This window comes from Ranitomeya imitator, chromosome 3 (assembly GCF_032444005.1).
Source record: "Ranitomeya imitator isolate aRanImi1 chromosome 3, aRanImi1.pri, whole genome shotgun sequence".
Classification (NCBI taxonomy): domain Eukaryota; kingdom Metazoa; phylum Chordata; class Amphibia; order Anura; family Dendrobatidae; genus Ranitomeya; species Ranitomeya imitator.
In genome coordinates, this window is record NC_091284.1 from 686,950,126 (window position 1) to 686,975,294 (window position 25,169).

At 44.3% G+C, this 25,169-nt stretch overlaps 1 protein-coding gene across 1 annotated transcript in view; it reads right to left on the reverse strand.

Moving 5' to 3' along the window:
- The window catches only part of LOC138670813 (17-beta-hydroxysteroid dehydrogenase type 6-like), a 270,057-nt gene extending 247,145 nt beyond the window's left edge, over window positions 1-22,912 (reverse strand). Inside the window, exon 1 of the mRNA XM_069758504.1 lies at window positions 22,892-22,912. The gene's annotated coding sequence lies outside the window, so the exon portion shown is untranslated. The remainder of the gene's footprint in view (window positions 1-22,891) is intronic.
- Window positions 22,913-25,169: the final 2,257 nt, after the last annotated feature.

Genomic DNA, 25,169 nt, shown 5'->3' on the forward strand with positions numbered 1-25,169 from the left:
AGTTCAGCGGTACTCCCGGAGGGGGTAAGCCGATAAAAGGACTCGGGTTGCCTGTCGAACCAGGACCCGGAGGGGACAGATTGGGCCGGCAGCCAGTTCACATACAGCAGCAGGGCCACACAGAAATTGCGCACAATAAGAGGCGAAGACCCTGGCAGGGTCAAAGTAACTCAGAGTTCCCATACAGACTCCGGTGACAGGACTGGTTGTAAATCCTTTTATGCTAAAGTAAACTGGTTAAACGTTTCAGTGCCTCAGTCTTTCATTTGGACAATAGCCATCTATCCAGGATCGGGATCATCACCGCTGGGAGAACCTGCTGCTGATCAAGTAAGTGCCTGTCCCCTCACGATACCCCTTACACTGTGCATTGCCTGAGGCCACAGCACCGGGTCAAGCCACCCGTGACATCCCCCTCAAGAGACAGACCCCATTGGTCCGGTGCTGGGTATCCCGGTCTCTTGGGCGTCACATGTGCACATACCCTTAGGCTATGTGCACACGATGCAGATTTGCTGCGAATCCGCAGCGGATTTTTCCACTCAGAAACACTGCAGATCCGCACTGTGATTTACAGTACCATGTAAATCAATGTAAAAACAAAAAGTTGTGCAGATGGTGCAGAAAAATCAGTGCGGAATTGCTGCGGATTTAAAAGTGCATGTCGCTTCTTTTGTGCAGATCTGCAGCGTTTCTGCACACCTCTATAATAGAAATCCGCAGTGGCAAAAACCGCACAAAATCCGCATCAATTCCGCTGCAAATCCACATTAAAACCGAGGCAAATTCGCGTCTGCGGATTCTGCCAGGAGTTGCAGATTTTATGCAGAAAATTCTGCACCACTTTTCCTACGTGTGCACATAGCCTTAAAGCGCCACTCCAGCGGTGAAATAACAAAAAATGCTGGAGTGATGCTTTAAATGTGATGCAGCTCATGGCTACCCCAGCTGGTAAGTATAATAAACCCCCTACCTCCTCATCCCAGAGAACAACTATTACATGTGATGGAGTGCATATAATTCCGTAACAAAATTGTATAATAATCAGCCCCCCCAGTGCCGTCGCCCCTCACCCTCCTCAGCCCTCACAATACCCTTATCTTCTCACAGTCACCCCCCCAGTGCCCTGTCGACCCTCCCCCACCTAAGCCCCCACAACACCCCCATCCTTTCCCATTCACCACCCAGTGCCCTGTCCCGCTCCCCCACAATACCCTATCCTCTCACATTTACCCCCCCCCAGTGACTATGACATGCCTTTCAATAATCATTATTGTATCCCCACTTAGCAATAAAGTTTGCAGCAGGACCAGGAAGTGTCTGAGTGAGTGAAATGCAGGTGGGCACTAGGACCCAGCGTGCTGCCCTGAGCCAGTCCCAGCGTGCACATGGAGGGAAGAAACCTGCAGCTTGGGAGAAGCTCCTGAGGTCGGTCAGCACAATACAGTGCAGGAGGAAGATTTGCCTCTGGCCACTGTCCTACCAGCATGCAGAATCTCTGTCAGGCAGGAGAGCAGACATTTCGCTGCTCTCCTGTGCTGTATTGTGCCTCAGCACAGAAGTGGCAGTGCCGGCTCCCAGTGGGCCCCTTCATGTGACCGGGCCCGGGGCGAAGGCCCCCTCTGCCCCCCCAGTAGCTACGCTACTGTATATTCCTGTATGTCATCTCCTCCTGTATATATATGTACCTGTATGTCATCTCCTCCTCTATATAGTATATACCTGTGTGTCATCTCTCCTGTATATAGTATATATCTAACATAGTAACATAGTAACATAGTTAGTAAGGCCGAAAAAAGACATTTGTCCATCCAGTTCAGCCTATATTCCATCATAATAAATACCCAGATCTACGTCCTTCTACAGAACCTAATAATTGTATGATACAATATTGTTCTGCTCCAGGAAGACATCCAGGCCTCTCTTGAACCCCTCGACTGAGTTTGCCATCACCACCTCCTCAGGCAAGCAATTCCAGATTCTCACTGCCCTAACAGTAAAGAATCCTCTTCTATGTTGGTGGAAAAACCTTCTCTTCTCCAGACGCAAAGAATGCCCCCTTGTGCCCGTCACCTTCCTTGGTATAAACAGATCCTCAGCGAGATATTTGTATTGTCCCCTTATATACTTATACATGGTTATTAGATCGCCCCTCAGTCGTCTTTTTTCTAGACTAAATAATCCTAATTTCGCTAATCTATCTGGGTATTGTAGTTCTCCCATCCCCTTTATTAATTTTGTTGCCCTCCTTTGTACTCTCTCTAGTTCCATTATATCCTTCCTGAGCACCGGTGCCCAAAACTGGACACAGTACTCCATGTGCGGTCTAACTAGGGATTTGTACAGAGGCAGTATAATGCTCTCATCATGTGTATCCAGACCTCTTTTAATGCACCCCATGATCCTGTTTGCCTTGGCAGCTGCTGCCTGGCACTGGCTGCTCCAGGTAAGTTTATCATTAACTAGGATCCCCAAGTCCTTCTCCCTGTCAGATTTACCCAGTGGTTTCCCGTTCAGTGTGTAATGGTGATATTGATTCCCTCTTCCCATGTGTATAACCTTACATTTATCATTGTTAAACCTCATCTGCCACCTTTCAGCCCAAGTTTCCAACTTATCCAGATCCATCTGTAGCAGAATACTATCTTCTCTTGTATTAACTGCTTTACATAGTTTTGTATCATCTGCAAATATCGATATTTTACTGTGTAAACCTTCTACCAGATCATTAATGAATATGTTGAAGAGAACAGGTCCCAATACTGACCCCTGCGGTACCCCACTGGTCACAGCGACCCAGTTAGAGGCTATACCATTTATAACCACCCTCTGCTTTCTATCACTTAGCCAGTTACTAACCCATTTACACACATTTTCCCCCAGACCAAGCATTCTCATTTTGTGTACCAACCTCTTGTGCGGCACGGTATCAAACGCTTTGGAAAAATCGAGATATACCAGGTCCAATGACTCACCGTGGTCCAGCCTATAGCTTACCTCTTCATAAAAACTGATTAGATTGGTTTGACAGGAGCGATTTCTCATAAACCCATGCTGATATGGAGTTAAACAGTTATTCTCATTGAGATAATCCAGAATAACATCCCTCAGAAACCCTTCAAATATTTTACCAACAATAGAGGTTAGACTTACTGGCCTATAATTTCCAGGTTCACTTTTAGAGCCCTTTTTGAATATTGGCACCACATTTGCTATGCGCCAGTCCTGCGGAACAGACCCTGTCGCTATAGAGTCCCTAAAAATAAGAAATAATGGTTTATCTATTACATTACTTAGTTCTCTTAGTACTCGTGGGTGTATGCCATCCGGACCCGGAGATTTATCTATTTTAATCTTATTTAGCCGGTTTCACACCTCTTCTTGGGTTAGATTGGTGACCCTTAATATAGGGTTTTCATTGTTTCTTGGGATTTCACCTAGCATTTCATTTTCCACCGTGAATACCGTGGAGAAGAAGGTGTTTAATATGTTAGCTTTTTCCTCGTCATCTACAACCATTCTTTCCTCACTATTTTTTAAGGGGCCTACATTTTCAGTTTTTATTCTTTTACTATTGATATAGTTGAAGAACAGTTTGGGATTAGTTTTACTCTCCTTAGCAATGTGCTTCTCTGTTTCCTTTTTGGCAGCTTTAATTAGTTTTTTAGATAAAGTATTTTTCTCCCTATAGTTTTTTAGAGCTTCAATGGTGCCATCCTGCTTTAGTAGTGCAAATGCTTTCTTTTTACTGTTAATTGCCTGTCTTACTTCTTTGTTTAGCCACATTGGGTTTTTCCTATTTCTAGTCCTTTTATTCCCACAAGGTATAAACCGCTTACACTGCCTATTTAGGATGTTCTTAAACATTTTCCATTTATTATCTGTATTCTTATTTCTGAGGATATTGTCCCAGTCTACCAGATTAAGGGCATCTCTAAGCTGGTCAAACTTTGCCTTCCTAAAGTTCAGTGTTTTTGTGACTCCCTGACAAGTCCCCTTAGTGAAAGACAGGTGAAACTGCACAATATTGTGGTCGCTATTTCCTAAATGCCCAACCACCTGCAGATTTGTTATTCTGTCAGGTCTATTAGATAGTATTAGGTCTAAAAGTGCTGCTCCTCTGGTTGGATTCTGCACCAATTGTGAAAGATAATTTTTCTTGGTTATTAGCAGAAACCTGTTGCCTTTATGGGTTTCACAGGTTTCTGTTTCCCAGTTAATATCCGGGTAGTTAAAGTCCCCCATAACCAGGACCTCATTATGGGTTGCAGCTTCATCTATCTGCTTTAGAAGTAGACTTTCCATGCTTTCTGTTATATTTGGGGGTTTGTAACAGACCCCAATGAGAATTTTGTTACCATTTTTCCCTCCATGAATTTCAACCCATATGGACTCGACAGCCTCATTCCCTTCGCTAATATCCTCCCTTAAAGTGGACTTTAGACAAGACTTTACATAGAGACAAACCCCTCCTCCTCTCCGATTTTTACGATCCTTTCTAAACAGACTGTAACCCTGTAAGTTAACTGCCCAGTCATAGCTTTCATCTAACCATGTCTCGGTTATTCCCACTATGTCAAAGTTACCTGTAGATATTTCTGCTTCTAGTTCTTCCATCTTGTTTGTCAGGCTTCTGGCGTTTGCGAGCATGCAGTTTAGAGGATTTTGTTTTGTTCCAATCTCCTCACTGTGGATTGTTTTAGAAATGTTCTTACCTCCTTTCTGAGTATGTTTTCCTGGGTCGTCTTTGTTCGAGTCTAATGTTTTTCTTCCCGTCCCCTCTTCTTCTAGTTTAACGCCCTCCTGATGAGTGTAGCGAGTCTTCTGGCGAATGTGTGTTTCCCAGGTTTGTTGAGGTGTAGTCCGTCTCTGGCGAGGAGTCCATCATACCAGTAATTCACACCGTGGTCCAGGAATCCAATGACATATCTGTATGTCATCTCTCCTGTATATAGTATATACCTGTGTGTCATCTCCTCCTGTATTAGACCTCGTTCACACGTTATTTGCTCAGTATTTTTACCTCAGTATTTGTAAGCTAAATTGGCAGCCTGATAAATCCCCAGCCAACAGGAAGCCCTCCCCCTGGCAGTATATATTAGCTCACACATGCACATAATAGACAGGTCATGTGACTGACAGCTGCTGTATTTCCTATATGGTAGAGTTGTTGCTCTTGTAGTTTGTCTGCTTATTAATCAGATTTTTATTTTTGAAGGATAATACCAGACTTGTGTGTGTTTTAGGGCGAGTTTCGTTTGTCAAGTTGTGTGTGTTGAGTTGCGTGTGGCGACATGCATGTAGCGACTTTTGTGGGATGAGTTTTGTGTGGCAACATGCGTGTAGCAACTTTTTGTGTGTCGAGTTGTGTGTTTTTGTGTGTCGAGTTGCATGTGACAGGTTAGAGTAGCAAGTTGTGTGCAGCAAGTTTTGCGCATGGCGAGTTTTGCGCGTGGTGAGTTTTATGTGTGGTGCCTTTTGAGTATGCGCGAGTTTTGTGTGAGGCAACTTTTGCATGTGTTGCAACTTTTGTGCATGTGGCAATTTTTCCGCGTGTGCAAGTTTTGCGTGTGGTGAGTTTTCCATGAGGTGAGTTTTGCACTTGTGGCGAGTTTTGCGTGAGCCTAGTTTCTGCATGTGGCGAGTTTTGCGCGTGGCGAGTTTTGAGCAGCGACTTTTGTGTTTTGACTTTTATGTGGCGAGGTTGGTGTATGTGCGGTGAAATGTGTCCTGAGGGCGGTATATGTGTTCAAGCACGTGGTAGTTTGTGGCGCATTTTGTGTATGTGTTCATATCCCCGTGTGTGGTGAGTATCCCATGTCGGGGCCCCACCTTAGCAACTGTACGGTAAATACTCTTTGGCGCCATCGCTCACTCTTTAAGTCCCCCTTGTTCACATCTGGCAGCTGTCAATTTGCCTCCAACACTTTTCCTTTCACTTTTCCCCATTATGTAGATAGGGGCAAAATTGTTTGGTGAATTGGAAAGCGCGGGGTTAAAATTTTACCTCACAACATAGCATATGACGCTCTCGGGATCCAGACGTGTGACTGTGCAAAATTTTATGGCTGTAGCTGCTACGGTGTAGATGCCAATCCCGGACATACATACATACATACATACATACACACACACACACACACACACACATTCAGCTTTATATATTAGATATTGCAACAACTACTATTTACTACAAGAGCTTCTGTCTCCAGTTATAATGTTGTATTGCCATAAATACATTGTTAATAAAAACAAAACAGTAAGCTCCTGTTCATTCAGTGTGTGTGTGTGTAACTTCAGCATATTTCTTTACTTTCACTTTGCAAGCTGACAGACAAGATGCTAAGATCCTAAGCTATAAGAAATACTAGTTGAGGCTGTGTTATCTTTGTTTCTGAATAAATATATACTGTATACAACTGGACACTACAGAGATTAACCCCTTCGTGACATGCGCCGTACTAGTACTGCGCTGCCGGCACTGCATTAGTGCCAGCAGCAGTACTAGTACGGCGCACCGATCACCGCGGTCTCGCGCTGAGCGCCGCGGTGATCGGGTGCGGGTGTCAGCTGTATATGACAGCTGACACCCCGCAGCAATGCCCACGATCGGCGCTATCGCCAATCGCGGGCATTTAACCCCTCTGATGCCGCTGTCAGTAGTGACAGCGGCATCGAGGGGGATCGCGCAGGGACGGGGGCTCCCTGCGCTCTCCCACCGGAGCAACGCAATAAGATCGCGTTGCTCCGGTGACCCGGAAGGAGTCCCCGGATCCAAGATGGCCGCCGGACTCCTTCCGGGTCATGAAGTGACCTGGCTAGCCGGCGCCTACTGAGAGCAGGCGCCAGAAAGCCACCTAAACTGCCTGTCAGATCGTTGATCTGACACTGTGCTATGCACAGTGTCAGATCAACGATCTGATCTAATACAGAGATGTCCCACCCTGGGACACTGTTAGAAAGTAAAAAAAAAAAAATAGAATGTGTAAAAAAAAAAAAAAAAACCCAAATAAAAAAAAAACACATTTCCCAATAAATCCATTTATTTATGTAAAAAAAAAAAACAATAAATGTACACATATTTGGTATCGCCGCGTCCGTAACGACCCGCTCTATAAAACTATCCCACTAGTTAACCCCTTCAGTGAACACCGCAAAAAAAAACAAAAAAAAAATCAAGGCAAAAAACAACGCTTTATTATCATACAGGCGAACAAAAAGTGGAATAACACGCGATCAAAACGACGGATATAAATAACCATGGTACCGCTGAAAACGTCATCTTGTCCCGCAAAAAAAAAGCCGCCATACAGCATCATCAGCAGAAAAATAAAAAAGTTATAGCTCTCAGAATAATGCGATGCAAAAACAATTATTTTTTTATATAAAATAGTTTTTATTGTGTAAATGCGCCAAAACATAAAAAAAATTACATAAATGAGGTATCGCTGTAATCGTACTGACCTGAAGAATAAAACTGCTTTATCCATTTTACCACACGTGGAACGGTATAAACGCCCCCCCTAAAAGAAATTCAGGAATTGCTGGTTTTTGTTCATTCCGCCTCCCAAAAATCGGAATAAAAAGCGATCAAAAAATGTCATCTGCCTGAAAATGTTACTAATAAAAACGTCAACTCGTCCCGCAAAAAACAAGACCTCATATGACTCTGTTGGCCAAAATATGGATAAATTATAGCTCTCAAAATGTGGTGATGCAAAAACTATTTTTTGCAATAAAAAGCGTCTTTTAGTGTGTGACAGCTGCCAATCATAAAAATCCGCCAAAAAAACGCTATAAAAGTAAATCAAACCCCCCTTCATCACCCCCTTAGTTAGGGAAAAATAATAAAATGTAAAAAAATGTATTTATTTCCATTTTCCCATTAGGGCTAGGGTTAGGGCTAGGGTTAGGGCTAGGGTTAGGGCTAGGGCTAGGGTTAGGGTTAGGGCTAGGGTTAGGGTTGGGGTTAGGGTTTCAGTTATAATTGGGGGTTTCCACTGTTTAGGCACATCAGGGGCTCTCCAAACGCGACATGGCGTCCGATCTCAATTCCAGCCAATTCTGCTTTGAAAAAGTAAAACAGGGCTCCTTCCCTTCCGAGTTCTCCTGTGTGCCCAAACAGTGGTTCCCCCCAACATATGAGGTATCAGCGTTCTCAGGACAAGTTGGACAACAACTTTTGGGGTCCAATTTGTTCTGTTACCCTTGGGAAAATAAAAACATAGGGGATAAAATATCATTTTCGTGGAAAAAAAAATATTTTTTATTTTCACAGCTCTGCGTTATAAACTGTAGTGAAACACTTGTTGGTTCAAAGCTCTCACAACACATCTAGATAAGTTCTTTGGGGGGTCTAGTTTCCAATATGGGGTCACTTGTGGGGGGTTTCTACTCTTTAGGTACATCAGGGGCTCTGCAAATGCAACATGACGCCTGCAGACCAATCCATCTAAGTCTGCATTTCAAATGGCGCTCCTTCCCTTCCGAGCTCTGCCGTGCACCCAAACAGTGGTTCCCCCCAACATATGGGGTATCAGCGTTCTCAGGACAAGTTGGACAACAACATTTGGGGTCCAATTTGTCCTGTTACCCTTGGGAAAATAAAAACGTAGGGGATAAAATATCATTTTCGTGGAAAAAAAATATTTTTTATTTTCACAGCTCTGCGTTATAAACTGTAGTGAAACACTTGTTGGTTCAAAGCTCTCACAACACATCTAGATAAGTTCCTTGGGGGGTCTAGTTTCCAATATGGGGTCACTTGTGGGGGGTTTCTACTGTTTAGGTACATCAGGGGCTCTGCAAATGCAACATGACGCCTGCAGACCAATCCTCTAAGTCTGCATTTCAAATGGCGCTCCTTCCCTTCCGAGCTCTGCCGTGCACCCAAACAGTGGTTCCCCCCAACATATGGGGTATCAGCGTTCTCAGGACAAGTTGGACAACGACTTTTGGGGTCCAATTTGTCCTGTTACCCTTGGGAAAATAAAAACATAGGGGATAAAATATCATTTTCGTGGAAAAAAATAATATTTTTTATTTTCACGGCTCTGCGTTATAAACTGTAGTGAAACACTTGTTGGTTCAAAGCTCTCACAACACATCTAGATAAGTTCCTTGGGGGGGTCTAGTTTCCAATATGGGGTCACTTGTGGGGGGTTTCTACTGTTTAGGTGCATCAGGGGCTCTGCAAATGCAACATGACGCCTGCAGACCAATCCATCTAAGTCTGCATTTCAAATGGCGCTCCTTCCCTTCCGAGCTCTGCCATGCACTCAAACGGTGGTTCCCCCCCACATGTGGGGTATCAGCGTACTCAGGACAAATTGAACAATAACATTTGTGGTCCAATTTCTCCTGTTAACCTTGGGGAAAAAAATTGCGGGCTAAAACATCATTTTGTGGAAAGAAAAAATGATTTTTTAATTTTCACAATGCTACATTCTAAACTTTAGTGAAACAATTGGGGGTTAAAAGTGCTCACCACACATCTAGATAAGTTCCTTAGGGGGTCTTCTTTCCAAAATGGGGTCACTTGGGGGTTTCCACTGTTAAGGCACGTCAGGGGCTCTCCAAATGCGACATGGCGTCCGATCTCAATTCCAGCCAATTTTGCATTGAAAAGTCAAATGGCACTCCTTCCCTTCCGAGCTCTGCAATGCGCTCAAACAGTGGTTTATCCCCATATATGAAGTATCGACGTAATCAGGACAAATTGCACAACAACTTTTGGGGTCCAATTTATCCTTTTACCCTTGGGAAAATAAAAAATTTGGGGCAAAAAGATCATTTTTTGTGAAAATTAGTATAAAATTTTTTTTACGGCTCTACATTATAAACTTCTGTGAAGCACTTGGAGGTTCAAAGTGCTCACCACACATCTAGATTAGTTCCTTAGGGGGTCTACTTTCCAAAATGGTGTCACTTGTGGGGGTTTCCACTGTTTAGGCACATCAGGGGCTCTCCAATCGTGACATGGGCTCCGATCTCAATTCCAGCAAATCTTGCATTGAAAAGTCAAATGGCGCTCTTTCCCTTCCGAGCTCTGCCATGTGCCCAAACAGTGGTTTACCCCCACATATGGGGTATCGGCGTACTCAGGACAAATTGTACAACGACTTTTGTGGTCCAATTTCTCCTGTTACCCTTGGTAAAATGAAACAAATTGGACCTGAAGTAAAAATTTTGTGAAAAAAAAGTTAAATGTTCAATTTTTTTAAACATTCAAAAAATTCCTGTGAAGCACCTGAAGGGTTAATAAACTTTTTGAATGTGGTTTTGAGTACCTTGAGGGGTGCAGTTTTTAGAATGGTGTCACTTTTGGGCATTTTCTGTCATATAGACCCCTCAAAGTCACTTCAAGTGTGAGGTGGTCCGTAAAAAAATGGTTTTGCAAATTTTGTTGCAAAAATGAGAAATCGCTGGTCAACTTTTAACCCTTATAACGTCCTAACAAAAAAAATTATGTTTCCAAAATTGTGCTGATGTAAAGCAGACATGTGGGAAATGTTGTTTATTAACTATATTATGTGATATAACTCTCTAATTTAAGGGCATAAAAACTAAGTTTGAAAATTGCTAAATTTTCATAATTTCCGACAAATTTTTGTTTTTTTCACAAATAAATGCAAGTCGTATCGAAGAAGTTTTACCACTATCATGAAGTACAATATGTCACGAGAAAACAGTGTCAGAATCACCAGGATCCGTTGAAGCGTTTCAGAGTTATGACCTCATAAAGTGACAGTGGTCAGAATTGTAAAAATTGGCCCTGTCACTTAGGTGAAAACAGGCTTTGGGGTGAAGGGGTTAATCCATGTTTAACACAGTTAAAAGGTATATCGGCGGTCATTGGGGGGGTTATATTAATACTATATGTGCGCAGTGCCTTTTCAGTTTTCTTTGTAGTATGCCCACAAGAGCTACACCCTTAGGCTCAGTTCAAAGAAGCATATGTGAGTCGCCCTCCAGGGCCGTGGGGTACTCAATACCGGGTCTGGTACTTAAACGGATGTGTCACGGCAGCAACGACCCAGTCCATGGCCCTGGGCACCCATGGTAAGGGAAAAGTCTAGTTATGAATAAAGTTTGTGTTCGTGATGCCACCTGTTGTTCTCGGTCAGAGGTGACCGATGCTGCTTAAAGGGGTCCACTGGGGTGATGTTATGGCAGATAAGATGGTATTACTTCCCACAGATGAAGTTGGGTTCCCTGGGATCCCGGTGTGTAGATGAAGATGGTGGGTGGTGCAGTAACATGGTAACATAGTAACAGTTAGTAAGGCCGAAAAAAGACATTTGTCCATCCAGTTCAGCCTATATTCCATCATAATAAATCCCCTGATCTACGGCCTTCTACAGAACCTAATAATTGTATGATACAATATTGTTCTGCTCCAGGAAGACATCCAGGCCTCTCTTGAACCCCTCGACTGAGTTCGCCATCACCACCTCCTCAGGCAAGCAATTCCAGATTCTCACTGCCCTAACAGTAAATAATTATCTTCTATGTTGGTGGAAAAACCTTCTCTCCTCCAGACGCAAAGAATGCCCCCTTGTGCCCGTCACCTTCCTTGGTATAAACAGATCCTCAGCGAGATATTTGTATTGTCCCCTTATATACTTATACATGGTTATTAGATCGCCCCTCAGTCGTCTTTTTTCTAGACTAAATAATCCTAATTTCACTAATCTATCTGGGTATTGTAGTTCTCCCATCCCCTTTATTAATTTTGTTGCCCTCCTTTGTACTCTCTCTAGTTCCATTATATCCTTCCTGAGCACCGGTGCCTAAAACTGGACACAGTACTCCATGTGCGGTCTAACTAGGGATTTGTACAGAGGCAGTATAATGCTCTCATCATGTGTATCCAGACCTCTTTTAATGCACCCCATGATCCTGTTTGCCTTGGCAGCTGCTGCCTGGCACTGGCTGCTCCAGGTAAGTTTATCATTAAGGCCGGCGTCACACTTGCGAGTTTTACAGACGTAAGAACGCAGAAACTACGTCCGTAAAACTCGCAAAACATACGGCACAAGTATTCTCTATGTCCCTGCTCCTATCTGCCGTATTTTACGGATCCGTATTATACGGCTTTCTACGGCCGTAGAAAATCGCAGCATTCTGCATTTGTCACCGTACTGCGCAAGAAATACGCCAATGAAAGTCTATGGAAGCCTGAAAAATACGGATCACACACGGACCAGCAGTGTGACTTGCGAGAAATACGCAGCGGTGTTAGCGAGAAAAGCCGGTAATTCATTGCGGCGTACAGTAAAATCACACTGACAGCTTCCAGTAGAATAGGTAGAACAAATGTGTACACATAGAATAGGTATATATATATATGTCAGTGAGACATATACAGTGGGGCAAAAAAGTATTTAGTCAGTCAGCAATAGTGCAAGTTCCACCACTTAAAAAGATGAGAGGCGTCTGTAATTTACATCATAGGTAGACCTCAACTATGGGAGACATACTGAGAAAAAAAAATCCAGAAAATCATATTGTCTGTTTTTTTAACATTTTATTTGCATATTATGGTGGAAAATAAGTATTTGGTCAGAAACAAAATTTCATCTCAATACTTTGTAATATATCTTTTGTTGGCAATGACAGAGGTCAAACGTTTTCTGTAAGTCTTCACAAGGTTGCCACACACTGTTGTTGGTATGTTGGCCCATTCCTCCATGCAGATCTCCTCTAGAGCAGTGATGTTTTTGGCTTTTCGCTTGGCAACACGGACTTTCAACTCCCTCCAAAGGTTTTCTATAGGGTTGAGATCTGGAGACTGGCTAGGCCACTCCAGGACCTTGAAATGCTTCTTACGAAGCCACTCCTTCGTTGCCCTGGCGGTGTGCTTTGGATCATTGTCATGTTGAAAGACCCAGCCACGTTTCATCTTCAATGCCCTTGCTGATGGAAGGAGGTTTGCACTCAAAATCTCACGATACATGGCCCCATTCATTCTTTCATGTACCCGGATCAGTCATCCTGGCCCCTTTGCAGAGAAACAGCCCCAAAGCATGATGTTTCCACCACCATGCTTTACAGTAGGTATGGTGTTTGATGGATGCAACTCAGTATTCTTTTTCCTCCAAACACCACAAGTTGTGTTTCTACCAAACAGTTCCAGTTTGGTTTCATCAGACCATAGGACATTCTCCCAAAACTCCTCTGGATCATCCAAATGCTCTCTAGCAAACTTCAGACGGGCGCGGACATGTACTGGCTTAAGCAGTGGGACACGTCTGGCACTGCAGGATCTGAGTCCATGGTGGCGTAGTATGTTACTTATGGTAGGCCTTGTTACATTGGTCCCAGCTCTCTGCAGTTCATTCACTAGGTCCCCCCGCGTGGTTCTGGGATTTTTGCTCACCGTTCTTGTGATCATTCTGACCCCACGGGGTGGGATTTTGCGTGCAGCCCCAGATCGAGGGAGATTATCAGTGGTCTTGTATGTCTTCCATTTTCTAATTATTGCTCCCACTGTTGATTTCTTCACTCCAAGCTGGTTGGCTATTGCAGATTCAGTCTTCCCAGCCTGGTGCAGGGCTACAATTTTGTTTCTGGTGTCCTTTGACAGCTCTTTGGTCTTCACCATAGTGGAGTTTGGAGTCAGACTGTTTGAGGGTGTGCACAGGTGTCTTTTTATACTGATAACAAGTTTAATCAGGTGCCATTACTACAGGTAATGAGTGGAGGAAAGAGGAGACTCTTAAAGAAGAAGTTACAGGTCTGTGAGAGCCAGAAATCTTGATTGTTTGTTTCTGACCAAATACTTATTTTCCACCATAATATGCAAAAAAAATGATAAAAAAACAGACAATGTGATTTTCTGGATTTTTTTTTCTCAGTTTATCTCCCATAGTTGAGGTCTACCTATGATGTAAATTACAGACGCCTCTCATCTTTTTAAGTGGTGGAACTTGCACTATTGCTGACTGACTAAATACTTTTTTGCCCCACTGTATATATATTAATATTTCTTCCAGCGCTAGATAGGTTTAAAGCCGGTAATTCAATTACCGGATTTTGCTTTCTCCTTCTTAAACCCGACATGATTTGAGACATGGTTTACATACAGTAAACCATGTCTTCTCCCCCTTTTTTTTGCATATTCCACACTACTAGTGTTAGTAGTGTGTATATGCAAAATTTGGCCGTTCTATCTACTAAATTAAAGGGTTAAATGGCGGACAAAATTGGCGTGGGCTCCCGCGCAATTTTCTCCGCCAGAGTAGTAAAGCCAGTGACTGAGGGCAGATATTAATAGCCTGTAGAGGGTCCACGGTTATTGCCCCCCCCCCCCGGCTAAAAACATCTGCTCCCAGCCACCCCAGAAAAGGCACATCTGGAAGATGCGCCTATTCTGGCACTTGGCCACTCTCTTCCCATTCCCGTGTAGCGGTGGGCTATGGGGTAATGAAGGGTTAATGCCACCTTGCTATTGTAAGGACAACCAGCAGAGGGCGCCTCTTATGAACTCGAGCCTGGGAGCTTTCTTGGAAAGTTCCCACGATCTAGGAACAACCAGCAGAGGGCGCCTCACCGCAAATGAAGGTAAATATAGGTCATTGACCTACTTTACCTTCATTCCCTGGGGTTTTGCTGCCATGAGCATCAATGCATTAGCACAGCTAGTTGCTGCAAAATATTTTAACCCCTTCAGATGGATTTACAGATCTGCGGAAGGTATGTATATTGTTGGTTTATTATTTTTTTTTTGTTACAGAATGAGGGTCTTCAGTGATTGGATTGGGCGTTCAATAAAATATTACAACAACCTTTGTTTTTATTTCATTAAAATAATTTTTAATAATGTGTTTGTGTTTTTTTTAACCCTTTCCTAGTATTGGATTAATAATGGATAGGTGTCATAATTGACGCCTCTCCATTATTAATTTGAGAAAATGGAAAAAGCAGCACAGCCTAAAAGCAAGAGACAATAGTGGAATCACTAGAGGAACTACTGAGCTCAGAAAGTCCAGGGAGGTGCTCACGTTGGAAAACACAGCCAAAGTGTATCAATACAAGAATGAAGGAAAAAACGTGGCAACACTCACCGATCCTGTAAAGCAGATTGTGTCTTTTATTCAAGCGATAGTGAGACCGGGTTCACGGCTCGGGGGAGAAAAACAAACATGAGGTGAGCGGGGAGAGGACAACAGCCGTTTCGCGCCTACACCGGCGCTTCTACGGGTCCACGCTGGAATGGGATAACGCCAGGTGAGATAAGTGCAACAGCACCGCCCCCTATGACGCACATCCCATCCAGCGCAGGCAGAAATCAGGTGCACGACAGGAGGGTAAGTGAAATTACATGTACTTTAAAATCAAAATAGACCGACATGAGTGTTGCGATGTTATACATACACCTAGAGTAACAAAATTACCATAAAAAATTAATATAAACTCTATACGATATACAGTCATATTGCAGACAGGACGAGATCATCAGACTTTGCGTTTTTTGTGCCATTCTATAAATGAACAATTTAGGAGGGCTGGTATCATATTCCAATCGCATCTCCTTACTATTATCATTATTATTAAGTCAATGTAGATTTTAGAGAAAAGAAAAGAAATAATCAAAGCAAGATATTAAAATGCCCAATCATGCTGGTCTAGTTATATGTCTGACCCCAGCTTTATAAAAACACCGACATGTCAATTTTTTCGTTAAGTCCGGCCGGACCTGTCGCTTTTGTTCTCATTATCCATTTAGCCTCGCGCTGTAGCAAAAGCTTTTGCAGGTCGCCTCCTTGTTGTGGTGGAAACACTTTCTCGATCCCTGCAAAAGTCAATACGTTAGAATCTCCTGCATGACAATCTTTAATATGTTGGATGAGCCGGGGAACCCCTTTCCCTGAATGAATGGATCTTTGGTGCTCCCTAAAACTTGTGTTATACAATTACGAACTAGAACATCTCTAATCCTTCTCCCCCGTCCAATTATGTACATCGGTGTATCGTAAACCAACCGCTATTAATTCACTACTACATCATGATAGTTTTCATCCCCATCATGTAAAAAGGTCACTGCCATATAGCCAAATATTGAGAACAAAAAGAGTAAATAATACAGCGAGAGGGTTTGAAGATCAATCTAGGGACCTTTGCCAAAGATTTAGAGATAGAGGGTACCCGGAAGACATTATAGGAGATGCTATGAGACGGGTTAATAGTTGTACACAAATGAGAGACTCCACAAATATTACTCCCAGACGTTTCAATTTCTGTTTCCAATTTAGTTCCATGGATAGGGACATTAGGTCTATAATCAGGAAACATTGGCACATATTGGAGAGAGACAAAGAATTGATTGATATTGCTGTGGAAGGTCCTCTTATTGCCAACAGACGGGGGAGAAGGATTAGAGATGTTCTAGTTCGTAATCGTATAACAGAACGTAAAAGTACGTGGTTAGAACAAATGACACCAAAAGGAAATTATAGATGCGGACAGTGCCGATATTGTCGCTTTCATATCCAGGCTCCTGTGTTACACATTGGTCCCTGTACACATCGGGTCCAACAATTAATCACCTGTAGGACGGATTACGTAGTGTACGTTATTTTCTGTCCCTGCAAGAGATTTTATATAGGCAAGACAATCCGTAAATTATTCACACGTTTTAGGGAGCACCAAAGATCCATTCATTCAGGGAAAGGGGTTCCCCGGCTTATCCAACATATTAAAGATTGTCATGCAGGAGATTCTAACGTATTGACTTTTGCAGGGATCGAGAAAGTGTTTCCACCACAACAAGGAGGCGACCTGCAAAAGCTTTTGCTACAGCGCGAGGCTAAATGGATAATGAGAACAAAAGCGACAGGTCCGGCCGGACTTAACAAAAAAATTGACATGTCGGTGTTTTTATAAAGCTGGGGTCAGACATATAACTAGACCAGCATGATTGGGCATTTTAATATCTTGCTTTGATTATTTCTTTTCTTTTCTCTAAAATTTACTTTGACTTAATAATAATGATAATAGTAAGGAGATGCGATTGGAATATGATACCAGCCCTCCTAAATTGTTCATTTATAGAATGGCACAAAAAACGCAAAGTCTGATGATCTCGTCCTGTCTGCAATATGACTGTATATCGTATAGAGTTTATATTCATTTTTTATGGTAATTTTGTTACTCTAGGTGTATGTATAACATCGCAACACTCATGTCGGTCTATTTTGATTTTTAAAGTACATGTAATTTCACTTACCCTCCTGACGTGCACCTGATTTCTGCCTGCGCTGGATGGGATGTGCGTCATAGGGGGCGGTGCTGTTGCACTTATCTCACCTGGCGTTATCCCATTCCAGCGTGGACCCGTAGAAGCGCCGATGTAGGCGCGAAACGGCTGTTGTCCTCTCCCCGCTCACCTCATGTTTGTTTTTCTCCCCCGAGCCGTGAACCCGGTCTCACTATCGCTTGAATAAAAGACACAATCTGCTTTACAGGATCGGTGAGTGTTGCCACGTTTTTTCCTTCATTCTTGTATTGATACCATTATTAATTTGGCTTAATGTCACCTTACAATAGCAAGGTGGCATTAACCCTTCATTACCCCATATCCCAGCACTGCACGGGAATGGGAAGAGAGTGGCCAAGTGCCAGAATAGGCGCATCTTCCAGATGTGCCTTTTCTGGGGTGGCTGGGGGCAGGTGTTTTTAGCCAGGGGGGGGCCAATAACCGTGGACCCTCTCCAGGCTATTATTATCTGCCCTCAGTCACTGGCTTTACTACTCTGGCAGAGAAAATTGCGCGGAAGCCCACGCCAATTTTTTCCGCCGTTTAACCCTTTAATTTAGTAGATAGAACAGCCAAATTTTGCATATACACACTACTAACATTAGTAGTGTGGAATATGCAAAAAAAATGGAGAGAAGACATGGTTTACTGTATGTAAACCATGTCTCATATCATGTCGGGTTTAGGAAGGAGAGAGCAAAAGCCGGTAATTGAATTACTGACTTTAAACCTATCTAGCGCTGTTTGAAGTTAAAATATATATACATATATGTGTCTAATGACATATATATATATATATATATATATATATAGACAGTATATAGATATATATATATATTTTTTTTAACACATGGATCCCCTGTATTGCCCTATGTCGGATTTGCAAGCCTGCGAGAAAACCACGCAGTACGGATGCCATACGGATTACATACGGAGGATGCCATGCGCAAAATACGCTGACACACCCTGCCTACGGAGGAGCTACGGACCACTATTTTGGGGACTTTTCAGCGTATTACGGCCGTGATATACGGACCGTATTGTTTTACGCTGTGTGTGACGCCGGTCTAACTAGGATCCCCAAGTCCTTCTCCCTGTCAGATTTACCCAGTGGTTTCCCATTCAGTGTATAATGGTGATATTGATTCCTTCTTCCCATGTGTATGGGAAATGGAGGACATAGGTTTGCAGTCTCTTTACCTGGTTTGCTGAAGACTTCAGGCAACCACAGTCCAGGGTTCCGGATTACAGGTACAGGTAGGGTCCGGCCAGCTTGGAAGCGAGATCAGAGTCCCTTTTACCAGGTGGCTTCTGTCAAGGACCTCACTGTTCTCTCTGTCGTCCATAAATGTGAGGCACTAACCCGTATATCAGGTGGCTTGAGCCTTTTTGCAGGGTTTCTATCACGACCATGCTCTATAGCCACTGTGTTTTCAGGTATTAGGGCAGACAGGTGACATGTAATCCAGCTGTCCTGCCGGTTTCTGCTGTGCCTCTTGGAGTCCGACACAACCTTGGTCTTCTGGCTACTAGAATCCGTGCTCTGCAAGGAGGTAGCTCAGTTGCAGCTATTCTCCCCAGTTCTTTACTCTCCTTTGCTTTGCTCTCCTCCACGCTCACTACAATGCGTTCTTCCTTCTGTATTATCTCTATCCAGGAGCTGCATAGCCTCGTGGCTGCACGGCCCCTCACTTCCCTCAGTCTGCTCTCTGGCACTCACTGACTAACTTTCCTTCCAGACCTGAATATACATATAGGGGAGCCACCCACAAGCTGGATCAGAGCTCCCCCTTCTGGCCTGGAGTGTGAACATGTTGTATGTTTGTGTTTACCTGATAAAGAAGATCTTCCCACGCTTCCAAGCATGACATCACTCTCCCTGTGAGGAAAGCAATGCCACTGTGACAACCAGGACCCAGGGGTGTGCAAATTCTAAACCTGGATACTATCTGTCCCGTAATTCATATAAGATCTGCTTGGGCACATGGGGAGGTGAATCATTAGTTAAGGAACATGCACTATAATATCTAAACTGCAAGTGGATCGCCCGTCAGTGCAGCAGGGTACTTGGTCCTGCGGTTCACAGGGGGTGTCATGGTGGCTGACCCAGTCCATGGCCCTGGGACGTTCGTGTAAAATGGAAAGGTCTTTAAATGGATAAAGCTTGTGTTCGTGACGCCACCTGTGGTATTCGGTCAGGGTGACCGACGCTGCTTTAACGGGTCCGTTGGGGTGATGTTATGGCAGCTAGATGGTATACCTTCCCACAGGTGAAGTGTATCCCCAGGGCTTCCCGGTGTGTAGATGGCGAATGATGAATGGCGCAGTGAAGAACGAGGACACAAGGTTGCAGTCTCTTTACCTTTACTGAAGACTTCAGCATCCACAGTCCAGGGCAAGAGATCACAGGGCAGGCAGAGTCCGGCCGGTTTGGAGGCAAGTCCAGAGTCACCTTGTCCAGGTGGAAATCAGTAGCCTTCCTTTGCGCTGCGGTGTTGTAGTCCCTTACTGCTAAGCTTCTCATAAGGTCCTCACAACTGTTGCAGATGTTATATATGTTATGTCTCTCTCTCTGTCCCCCGGATAGGATAGGACAAAACCGTATGACTGGTGGCTTGAGGCGGTTTATAGGGACTCTATCATGCCCAAGCCTCTAAGGGGTGCCACCGTGCCCTCTGGGTGTAGGGCGGACATGTAACGTGAAATTAGCTGTCCTGCTGGTCTCTGGAGCAATGCATAAAGGTCATTACTCCCTCCGTGTTCCGGCTACCGGGATTCTGCACCTCAGAAGGAGACAGCCTGTGTAGGGCTGGTCCCCTCCTGATATCCACTCCTTTGCTATGACTTATTTGCACGCTCGCTGCAATACAATTCCGCCTTCGATGTCTCTTTCTGGGAGCTGCAGCTCTGAGGGCATGCACAGCTCCGTGTCCTTCTCCTTTGCTCTCTGACAGGATCCCACCCCTGCCAAGGACCAACTAACTGAGCGGAGCTCAGCCAGCAACTGACTAACCTTCCCTACAGGTCACCAGTTTTACCTATATGTGGGGAGTGACCTAAAAAATAGGAGCAGAAGCTCCCCCTGGTGGCCTGGAGTGTAAACTGTGCTGCATGTTTGTGGTACCTGGATGCAGTTATCCTTCTTTGCCTCCAAACGTAGCATCACTCTCCCTGAGAGGAAAGCAATACCACTGCGACGACCAGGACCCTGGGGCGCCGCACTATCCCATGGAAAAAAAACAAAAAACATCACAACATTCTTTGTTTATATGAAGTTTGCGACCTTTCTTTACATATATGTATGCCATGACATATGGGGTAAAGGGGTTTTACGAGCCAAAGCAAATTTTCAGCAAGCATTGTAGCATGCCAAATCCTAATGTGAAAACTACTCACTGCCTGCCAGTTCCAGCAGTCATCACGTGATCACTCATGCGATTTTAATACTTATGGTCATGTGCCAACTAGCTTCCCTTACTGCTTCTCTTTGAAACAGGGGCTGTAATTTTTCACTCAGAATTGAGAGAAACAGGAATAGAAGCTAGTCATCACGAGAATGTAAGTATGTAAATTGCATATGAGCGATCACATGATGTCTACTTAAACCATTTAAGCTGTGTATAGGATAATGCCCCAAAGTGAATTTTTGTATCGGGTGCAGGAAAACCTAAATTTGCCTTTGCTATTGGTGTGCAAGCCCTTTTTTATTTTTCATCTTTGGGTTTGTAGCCATGTCTTATCCACCCTATCCACAATGTCAACCTATCTTTCCAAGAAAGTTTGTAATTAAGTGCTAAGCCTGAATTCCATCTCTTCCTCATTTTATATGATATCTGTTTAGGCACATGGATGTAATTTAGATCTATTAGCAGTCGCCTGGCACCTCTAAAACGGTTAGAATTTACTGACTTGGCGCAAATCACTCTGTTTGCTAGATCACAATTGTTGCTCTAGTTATCACTCTTTAACCCCTGTACAGGAATTTGGACTTACATAGGTTCCTCTTGGTTGGGGCTACAGAGTCGGCTGCTGGCCAGTAGTGCAGACTGACAGGAAGAATGGTTTGTTTGCTGGGTCAGAACCAGGAGGTTGTTGCAGGGACAAAATTGTAAGATAGGATGTAAGATAGGAGAGTAGTAAAAATAATGAGCTGAAGTCAATATCAGGAATGTCCACTGGGAATACAAGCAAGACACACAGATGTTCACTGAAGCTAGTCAAGTTATAACTGGCAATGAATAGCAGGATTTTAGAGGTTTAAGTAACTTGCCCAGTTAACTTAGCAGTGAGGAAACAATGACAGTAATTAACTCTTGATGTCCTAGCCCAGACAAAACTACAATGCCCGGAGGACATGGACCCATATCGTTGCTGCCTTGAGTCGCCTGTAACAAAAATCGTGTGCCAGTCGGTGACAGCAGATGAGACATTGATACAGATGTAACAATGGAGAGGAGATTCATTAGAATTGAGGACCTTTCAGTCACCTCGTTCCTCCACACAGTATTATGCCCCCCGCTCCTCCATACAGCATTAGGGGACCCTGTTCCTCCGTACAGTATTATGCATCCCCGCTCCTCCATACAGTATTATGGGACCCCGTATCTCCACACAGTATTATGCCCCCTTCCACTTCTCCATACAGTATTATGCCTCCCCGACTCCTCCATACAGTATTATGCCCCCGCTCCTCCATACATTATTATGGGACCCAGCTCCTCCATAGAGTATTATGCCAGCCGCTCCTCCATACAGTGTTATGCCCCCCTGCTCCTCCACACAGTATTATGCCCCCTGCTCCTCCATACAGTATTATGCCCCCCCGCTCCTCCATACAGCATTATGGGACCCCCAGCTCCTTCACACAGTATTATGCCCCCCACTCCTCCATACAGTATCATGGGAGCCCACTTTTCCACACAGTATCATGGGACCCCCGCTCCCCGATACAGTATTATGCCCCCCTGCTCCTCCACACAGTGTTATGTCCCCCCGCTCCTCCACACAGTCTTATGGGCCTCCTGCTCCTCCACACAGTATTATTGGCCTCCCACTCCTCCACACTGTATTATGGGCCCCCCGCTCCTCCACGCAGTATTATGGGCCTCCTGCTCCTTCACACAGTATTACGCCCCCCCAGCTTCTCCACACAGTATTATGCCCCCCAGCTCCTCCCTCCACACAGTATTATGCCCCCCAGCTCCTCCACACAATATTATGCCCCCCAGCTCCTCCATGCAGTATTATGGGCCCCCCAGCTCCTCCCCATAGTATTATACCCCCCACTCCTCCACACAGTATTATGCCCCCCCAGGTCCTCCATTCAGTATTATAAGACCCCACTCCTCCACACAGCATTATGCCCCCCCTGGCTCCTCCATACATTACTATGGGCGCAATGCAAAAAAAAAATAAAATCCTCACCTATCCCGTTCCCACCGCAGGTCTGGTACACTCAGCTTCTCTTCGGCTCCGCAACGCTTAGGAAAGAGAGGCTGAACGTGCAGTGATGATGTCATCGCACCCTCTGCTCTGAGACGTTGCAGAGTCAGAAGGCGCTGAAGACAGTGCAGCTGCCGCCGGAGCGAGGAGAGGTGAGTATTAGAAAGGGGGCCAGATGTCAGCACTTACCTGGGTGCGCCGCCTGAAGATTTAAAGGGCCCGCATCCTTTTTTTCTTCTTCCTCCTCCTCCTTCTCCTCCTCTCTGGAGTGGGGCCCACCGGGCATTTCACCGGTGTCCCAATGGGTCAGTCGGGACCTTTTCCAGTATAAAGCCACACCTTGATGTGGATGGGTGACCTAAACACTTTTTGATTAAAAAAAAAACATTAACAAGCACCTTATGTTTTTTACTTGTATAGCAATAGTAGAATTCATGCATTCGCAGTGTATGTTGGTCACATTATACAAAAAGAGCTATATTTTACAATCATTTACAATCAGCTCTCTACCCTCCTGTCAAGATCACACTTCACCACTTGCACGCTCACCACATTCTTCATCCCAACCCTAACACATCTCTTCAACCTATCACTCACAATAAGTGTCTTCCTCTCATCCTTCAAACATGCCAAGATTACACCCATCCTCAAAAAGCCTTCCCTCAACTGATCCTCTGTATCTAGCTATCGCCCGATATCTCTTCTCCCTTATGCCTCAAAATTACTGGAACAACATGTCCATCTTGAACTGTCCTCCCACATCTCCTCCTGCTCCCTCTTTGACCGGTTACAATCTGCTTCTGACCTCATCACTCAACTGAAACTGCCCTATGTAAAGTCACCAATGACCTACTAACTGCCAAAAGCAAGCTACACTACTCTGTCCTCCTTCTCCTGGACCTGTCTTCTGCCTTTAACACTGTAGACTACTCCCTTCTGCTGCAGATCCTCTCATCTCTCGGCATCACAGACTTGGCCCAATCCTGGATCTCATCATATCTGACAGACCGAACATTCAGTGTCTCCCTCCCCCATCCTCACAACGCCCCTTGTCTGTCGGTGTTCATCAAGGCTATGTTCTAGGACCCCTACTCTTCTCCATCTAAACCTTCAACCTGGGAGAGCTCATAGAATCTCACGGTATGCAGTATCATCTCTATGCTGATGACATGGAGATCTACCTATCCGGACCTGACCTCACCTCCTTACTCACCAAAATCCCACACTGTCTGTCTGCTATCTCGGCCTTCTTTTCTGCTCGCTTTCTAAAACTGAACATGGACAAAACAGAATTCATCATCTTTCCCCATCTCACTCTACCCCTCCACCAGACCTGTCTATCAATGTCAATGGCTGCTCACTTTCCCCAGTCCCACACACCCGATGCCTAGGGGTGATCCTCGAATCTGCCCTCTCTTTCAAGCCACAGATCCAAGCCCTTGCCTCCTCCTGCTGTCTCAAACTCAAAAATATCTCCTAGATCCGCGCATTCCTTGACCACGACACCACAAAAACACTAGTGCATGCCCTTATCATCTCCCGCCTTGGCTACTGCAACCTCCTACTCTCTGGCCTCCCCTCTGGCACTCTAGCACCACTCCAATCCATCCTACACTCTGCTGTTTGACTAATCTACCTGTCTCCCCACTATTCCCCAGCCTCTCCCCTATGCCAAGCCCTTCACTGGCTTCCTATCACCCAGAGACTCCAGTTCAAAACCCTTACAATAGAAATTTGTAAGTACACCGCACACTGTATAGGTTTTTGCTATGCAAAGTATAAGGTTTTATTTACAAAACATCAGTAAGGGAGCCTAAATAAACAAACAATACAGTGAGTGACCAAAATATAATACATTTTTTGACGTTTCGACTCTCCCGAGTCTTAATCAAAAAGTCGCTTGTATAAAGGAAAAAATATGTAGTAGTTAGGGAATCCCCAAAGGATTGCCGCTTACACACGCCGACTAACAGGTCCTCTACCTGACTGGACTCTTCTCTAACCTGCCTAATCCCACTACCTACACGCAACAGCATCTCTTAAATCCTTTGGGGATTCCCTAACTGCTACATATTTGTTCATTTCTACAAGCGACTTTATGATTAAGACTCGGGAGAGTCAAAACGTCAAAAAGTGTATTATATTTTGGTCACTCACTGTATTGTTTGTATATTTAGGCTCCCTTACTGATGTTTTGTAAATATAACCTTATACTTTGCATAGCAAAAATCTATAGAGTGTGCGGTGTACTTAAAAATTTCTATTGTCAAGGACTTTTATAGTCCACTACATCGGCACCTCGCTCTTTTGACTGAGTGCACACCATTATACTCTATTCAAAACCCTTACAATGACATACAAAGCCATCCACAACCTGTCTCCTCCATACATCTGTGACATGGTCTCCCAGTACCTACCTACACGCAACCTGCGATCCTCCCAAGATCTCCTCCTCTACTCCCCTCTC